General features: G+C 48.0%; 1 long non-coding RNA gene across 1 annotated transcript; it reads right to left on the bottom strand.

Moving 5' to 3' along the window:
* Nucleotides 1-4,955: 4,955 nt before the first annotated feature.
* On the bottom strand, nt 4,956-7,482 carry LOC139055413 (uncharacterized). Its single transcript, XR_011511737.1, has 2 exons — nt 7,408-7,482; nt 4,956-5,269 (listed from the first exon to the last, which is right to left on the bottom strand). It is a non-coding gene; the product is annotated as an uncharacterized lncRNA (long non-coding RNA).
* Nucleotides 7,483-7,695: the final 213 nt, after the last annotated feature.

Genomic DNA, 7,695 nt, shown 5'->3' with positions numbered 1-7,695 from the left:
TGCTCAAGGGTATTGGGAGTGTGGCATTCAATGCTCTCGTAGTGCTGAAACCCACTACTGTCGCAGACATCATCAGTACGTGTCAGCGTCTCAATGAGATTCATATGCTCCGCTTAAACCCTGACACATCTGATTTCAAGGCGACCAATGACACCGAGCTACGTGCCTTGATCCGCTCTATCGTCCGTGAGGAACTGCACGCCCACTCTTCGTCAACCCCTCCTGAGGTCCATATGACTCTTCCTGGTGGCGGCCTACGCCATATCGTGAGGGAAGAGATAGCTGCCTTAACCTGCCCGCAAGTCCTCAGCCTGCACCCTATCCCCACGTCAACTTATGGTGAAGTTGCCTCTATAGTGCCAACCTCCCAACAGCTTCCACAACAGGCACCTGCTCCGCACATTCCCCGGAATCCCATCACTGCAAGACCACACCCTCCTCAGTCTTATAGCGCGTGAAGCCCGCCTCGATCGGTTTGCTACTATTGCGGCATCCGTGGCCACATTTCAAGTTTTTGCCGACGCCGTCAGCAAGAAGAAAGGCGTGGCTATGACGGGTTTGAAAGGAATGAGTTTTCTGGCTCTACCACAACGTCGGCTTTCTTACTACGATTATTATCGACGACGTTCCCCATCTCCACAGGACTTCAACGCTGCCGGTTTATTGCGTTTCCCGCGTCCTCGCTCTCCATCACCGATGCGGCGCTCCTCGTCCCCTCTTCGACCGGCTACTTCGTCCTCCGGTCCCCGGCCGCAAAACGAAATGGTGCAGCTTGAGGAGGGAAAGCTGCATCTTTTGCACATCGTGAAACTCCTCCGGAGCGCCCGTCAAATGTACTTATCGTGTGTGTTGAAGGTGTCCGAACCGAAGGCTTGGTTGACACAGGCGCATCGCTTTGCTTCTTCTTTAACCTTCTTGTTTTTTTCCCGCTCTCTTTCATTCTCTCTCTAATCTTTTTCTCCCCACTCCCCTTACCCCGTGCAGTGCTGTTGAGGTGCCCTCCCTTGAGAGACAGTTACGGCACTGCACTTTTCTCTTCCTTTCATCTTAAAATCACTACTACTACTACTTTCCGTTATAAGCACTGACTTGTGTTCTCGATTGCGAAAAGTGAAGACACCGTATAATGGCCCGCGCCTTCGTTGTGCTAATGCAGTTCTTGTTCAGCCTTCCGCTGTATGCACTGCGCGTGTTTTCATTGATGGCATTCTTCGCCACATTCAGTTTGTCGTGCTGTCTTCGTGTACCTAGGCGATGATTTTAGGATGGCACTTCTTGTCTTCCGCCTCAGCTTTCATCTCTAGCCGTCAGCGAAGTATTTATATGACGGACACTGAATGCTCGTCCGCTCTCGATGCTCACAGCCTACGTTTCGTCACGTCTACCGACTGTTTCATTCCCGCGGGCCATGAGCATATTGTCATACTGACTTCCGACACAATTGTTAATGGTGATGTGCTCCTTGCACCGAGCGGTCGCTGCATTTCTCGTGGGCGTAACCTTACTCCTAACCTGGTGCGGTTTCAGGACGGTAGAGCGTTTGTCGCTGTTCATAACCCTACTTCCTCGCCAGTTGTGCTCTCCCAGGGCACTACTGTGACTTGCCTTACTGACACCGAACCTCTTTCGCTGGTACCGCTTCACAGCGAATCACCCCATTTCTCTACCACAACTGATGATCACACTACTGCCGCTGCTTTAACGGCCTCGATAAATCCAGATGACTGCTGCGCAGAAAGAAGACCATTTGGCACTCCTGTACAAACATAGTTCTTTATTTGACGTTCACTACAAGCTTCTGGGGCGTACTTCCGTCGCAGTACATCGCAGCGAAACCGAAGGCGGTTCGATTGTACGCCGCCGCCCGTATCGCGTGTCTACCGCAAAACGGAAAATCATTGCGGATAACGTTGATGGCATGCTCAAAAGAAATGTAATTCGGCCATCATCCAGTTCTTGGTCGTCTCCTGTTGTGTTGGTTCGTAAGAAAGATGGCTCTGTACAATTTTGTGTCGATTATCGAGCCCTTAATAAGATCATGCGCAAGGACGTATATCCGATGCCAAGAATCGACGATGCCATTAACTTGCACTCGTACTGGGCGGCGTCAACGAAACATGCCAGATTCGTAGTGGCAGCAGCCGCTTTCAACAGGGAACGAGCCCTGGCTACCCGGCGCCCTACTTTGTATTGAGGGTGGACGTTACGTGGCATGGGATCTACCTTGAACGTATCTCGGACCATGGGTGATAGGGTCACGTTGCGCTCCGCGATTTCCTAGTACGAACCGGCGCGAGATGTTATCAAAAGCCTTTGACAAGTCTAGAGCAAGGATGCCCCGAGTGTCTCTAGTGTCGACATCAATGATTTGCCTCTTTATAAGTAACATGACGTCCTGTGTGGAGAGTGCCGGTCAAAAGCCGACCATGTTGTGAGGGAATAGCTCATTATTTTCTATATGCCTAGTTATACGGTTGTGAATGACATGTTCGGCCACCTTACCCACGCACGTAGCGAGCCACCTTACCCACCTTACCCACGTAGCGAGATGGGCCGCATGTTCTCCGGTGCAAAAGGTTTGCCTGCTTTCGGGATGAGCACCACTGAAGCTGTCTTCCAGGAGTCGGGGACTAGGCCCGTTTCCCAAATGTTATTGACCTCTCCGGTGAGCAGCGCAACTGATTGTTCGTCCAAGTTGCGGAGGAGCTTATTGGAGATGCCATCCGGGCCCGGTGCAGAGCGACCGTTGAGCGTTTGGAGCACCTTCCAGATTTCGGATTCCGTGAAGCGGGCGTCGAGCTCCCCCACCACTCTCCCGTGATAACAAGAATAACCCCCTTCACTGTAGTGCCCAGTGGAAACTACTTTTCCTCCAACTCTTGCAGGACGACGTGTTCAAACACGCCCGCCGCCTTTTGATTATGAACTATGCGATCAATGGCTAATCTCTGATTGCTTTTGGTTTGCGAATCATCGAGTAAGTGTGTGAGCAGGTTCCATTTGCCCCCCGTTCTCATCTGCCCATTAACCGAGGAGCACACTTCATTCCATTGTTGTTTGGACAGTTCGATGGAATGAGTTTCTATTGTACGATTGAGCTCCGCAATTTTCTTACGAAGCCGGCGGTGGAGTCTGTGCGTTCTCCAGCGGCGCAGGATGGAGTTTTTGGCTTCTAGGAGGTGCGCAAGACGCGCGTCCATACGATCTACCTTTAGGTCGGTCTTAACCACCTTGGTCGCAGCTTGTACGTCCTTCTGTAGTCTTGTGAACAGACTATCGAGATTATCGTAGTCGGTCTGGTCCGCCTTCCGTATTTTCCGGAAGGCATCGCAATCCGTCACTTTAAATGCCCTGGTAGGGGCTGTGCTAATCGTTAGGGCAATCTCCACAATGAAGTGGTCGCTGCCCAGGTTCTCTTGCAAATTTTGCCATCCTGCTCCGGGGGTGTTCTTGACGAACGCCAGGTCCGGAGTGGTGTCTCGGACTACCGACGTGCCGGTTCGCGTCGGGTATTGAGCATCCGTAATCAATTCCAGTGAGCAGTCAGCAACGGCCTGGACAGGGAGATTGCCCTTGGCGGATTGGCGGGGGTATCCCCAGACATTGTGGGGGGCATTGAAGTCACCCGCTATCACAATGGGGGCCCCCTTGCTCAGGGCCACCGCCTTTGTCATGATCGTGGCGAATGCCTGCCGTTGATCCGACGGCGAGCTGTATATGTTTAAAAGGAAGACACTGCTCTTAAGCCAATTGTTAGGGATAATTTCGACCATAATGATTTCCGCCCTAGTTTTGCCAATTGGTAATTTCTGTACTTGAAAGGAGCACTTCCGTGCGACCACGGTTGCTAAATCCCGTTTTTCTTCCTCCCGTATCGATACAACCCGGTATCCCGGGAAGGTGGGCGCGTCATCGAGAGTTTCTTGTAAAAGAACTACGTGCGGTTTGACCGCCTGTGCCGAAACAAATTGCTGCAGCGGAGTTTTGCGCCGTTGGAAACTGGCACAGTTCCACTGCCACACAACCAAATTATTGGGATTGACCGCCATGGTGATTGCCTTGGATTGGACATTCCACCGTCTTGTTGACGGGGACGGCGCTTGCGGATAAAGGTGCCCGACGGGGCTCCCTCGAAGGCTGTCTAGCCGTGGCTAACGCGGCCTGTGCACTTTCCAGGGATGCCATCCTTTTAAGGAGGACAGTCACGCTTTCAGCTACACTCTAAGGCAAAAGAGAGTCAAATGGGTGTGTGGTTCATCCCTTAAGGGACTAAATGAGCTGCCACAACCATTAATCCCTTTTGGGACTAACGGGGCCATGTCTAACCGATAGTCTCAATGGACTAACGGTACCAGGTTTAACCGCTAGTCCCAATGCTGTTGCACCTCACGAGATGAACGGTTAGTCCACATGCCATTGCACCTCACGAGATGAACGGTTAGTCCACATGCCATTGCACCTCACGAGATGAACGGTTAGTCCGCATGCCATTGCACCCTACGAGATGAACGGTTAGTCCACATGCCATTGCACCTCACGAGATGAATGGTTAGTCCGCATGCCATTGCACCCTACGAGATGAACGGTTAGTCCACACAGATTAACAGCGAGGATGATCCATTTGGGATGATTTGTTCATCCCCAGGGTTCAAGTTCAGGAATTACACCTAGTGGACTAAACTTACCATTTTGTCCCTCGGCATGCCTCGTATACGACGAGGTGCAATGCGATTTCTGCATTAAAAATGTGCTATGAATATCTCCAAAGTGTTCTGCTACTTCGGCAGACACCGGAAATAAGAGGCAAGAAATGACTATAATGAAAAATGCAATAAAATATGTTTTATTAATACATAATATACAAGACAGGCAAAAAAAATAAAAGAGCCTGATTAAAATGCGCGCCTGGCCCAGAAGTAGGTAAATAAAGCAATACATATGTCTTTAACATAGGACACTTTTGCAAATATGAATGTATGAATTCTCAATTGAAGCATGCTTTTAACACGGTGTACGCGACACGCGCTAGGGGTGACATGTGCGTGTTGCTTGGTACATTCAAAAGTTTAGCGATGACTTCCAGCGTTTTGTGCACCCCTTTTGCAAACAAAATGTCGAACGCCCAATAAAGGGTGAACAATGTTGACAGGGCTTCTGGCAGCGTGTTCTCTTCAATCGCAATATTCTCCAGAGAGACCGTAAAGGGTGTCGAGTCCCATGCATCAACACTGCATATCACGGTAGGCACTCTGTGCGCAGTGCTCCTATCCTGCGAAGAAAGAATTTGCAAATACCGAGTGACACAATTTGTTAGATGCACTGATTTTAAAAGCAATAGCAATAAGTGAAGATACCCTTGCAAGTAAATGAACTCGCATGTTAAAATACCTGCAAGGTGAAACAAGCATGAGCTCATCATTTTTAGACACTGCAGCATTTTATGTGTGGCAGCAACTAACTCTGACAAGGCTTAAGAACATATGTTGAATTATTACTGCATGGGCCTTGGTTCAAATAAAATCTCTTGAGCATGCCGAGTTAAGGTGAAAAGGGTGCGAATGTGTCCCAATGCCATATGTACGACTAGTTTGCTGTGCACCATATTTTTCTCGTATAAGACGTGTTTACTTCCAAAATTTTGGTTGCTGTCTTTGCCTACAGATGCCAGCTCCGAGAGTTTGCCATGTGGGCAGTGCAGCAACCAGAGCAAAGGCCGCCATTATAGGCTGTTAATAGGCCTCTACATGATTGAAGGTGCATTTACATCACGATTTTCACTGTTACCTTGCAGCACCCAAATAAAAAAGAGCACCGCCTGTTTATCATTATGGTTATCATCATCACTCACACGCGCGAGAGGTCTCAGCTGTCTAGCGGTAGTCAGTGCTGCAGTTTTATAGTCGGCATTTAGCTTTTCTATCCATGTGTATTGTGTATGGTGGTACGCATGTTCAGGCATGATATGAGCATTGCTTGCCTCTTAAATTCAATTATGGGGTTTTACGTGCCAAAACCACTTTCTGATTATGAGGCACGCCGTAATGGAGGACTCAGGAAATTTCGACTACCTGGGGTTCTTTAACGTGCACCTAAATCTAAGTACACAGGTGTTTTTGCATTTCGCCCCCATTGAAATGTGGCCGCCGTCGCCGGGATTCAATCCCGCGACCTCGTGCTCAACAGGCCAACACCATAGCCACTGAGGAAACACGGTGGGTGCTTGCATGTTCCCCCTGACCACGTCACGCTACAGAGGCAATGCCAGCGACGTGCTTCATCATGCTTACATTGTTGCCTACAAGTTATTAAGGTGCCGACGATGGTAACCCAGTGATGCTGTCAGCTGAAGAGGCAGATCTTTTGACAGTGCATGGGAGGATTGAGTGGTAAACCTGCTTGTTAGTGTCCCTTAATTGCAGAGTGGCCAGTGCACCACCAAAGAGCACAACCACTTATTCCCTTTGTCTGCGCTGCCTTACCATTTGCAAAGTCACTGTCGTTCATGCCGCCGTAACCCAACCTTCAATTATACTATTATCCTCCCATGTCATCGCAACAAACTAACAAGAGAAATAATTGAAGCATTCCATGCGTACAGATTAAAGGAATAATGCATTAGCCGGGCTTTAGTGACCCTTTCATCCAAGGACATTTACTACCTTGGTCACCCAAGTTATAATGTAGCATGACATTATGTGTTCTTTTCATTATTTAACCTGACTCCCGAGTTTCTTTTCTTTTTACATTTGTGTTGTTTCATTACATTTCATTACATTTTTTTATCCCTTTCTATCACTTTTTTATCATTTTTTAAATTGGCTTTGTACATCTACATGTGCAATCTTTTTCTTGCATACTGATCCATTTGGATGTACATAAGGCTTCTCTTCAACAAGTTTGTTTGCATGTACAGCACATGTCCTGTCATTTTCTGTCTTTGCCATTATGTTTAGCAGTGCTGTCCAGTTAAACTTGTGGAGCACAAGTATGAAGTATATAAACAACCAAAACAAAATAATCGCTTAGTCACTACATTTTCACTTTTTCTTTTCAATGGAGCAACCTTTACTAACATTGGATCAGTGGTTGCCAAGAAAAACTTTTTCCCTTCCCATGTATTTTGACAGGATGTTCAGACTAAGGCTTCCCCTCAAGGCAAGTCACTGACACATGAACATTTTGTCTCTGAGGAGCCCTTGCTACTGTTTTGACCTGTCACTAGCTATACATAAGCAAGACTAGGAAACAGTGAATCTTTGAGGTAACTTAGATCTCCTTCAGCTCCACTTAAGAGTGCTAATACTTGCCATAAAGTAGTGAATTGAGCCCGAGTCATAACCGTGCTAAAGTGACGTGGTTTATCCCACAGCTCGCTGCACTTACTGCTTACAGTTCAGGTGCACTTACAGTTGTCAAAAATGCTTCCTTGCGCTCTTTAACGAGACAGGGCAGCAAACAAATTGCAGCAGTCTCCATCAAATCTGGAAGGAAAAGTGCTGAATGTAAGCAGGTCAAACAGGGTAGCACAAAAGCAATACACTGTCACCCCGCCAGGATAAGTAGCCATAACATTAGTAGGCCTGACAAACGATACATTGCACCTTAAAGGCATGTCTATCTAGGATTCATATGTCAATACTTCAAACAGCTAATTAAAAAGAACCAATTTCAAGAATCCCTTTCTGTTTTGTTGCA

This window comes from Dermacentor albipictus, chromosome 2, assembly GCF_038994185.2.
Source record: "Dermacentor albipictus isolate Rhodes 1998 colony chromosome 2, USDA_Dalb.pri_finalv2, whole genome shotgun sequence".
Lineage (NCBI taxonomy): Eukaryota > Metazoa > Arthropoda > Arachnida > Ixodida > Ixodidae > Dermacentor > Dermacentor albipictus.
The sequence above is the reverse complement of the archived record's forward strand: the minus strand, read 5'-3'. Positions and strand labels throughout refer to the sequence as shown.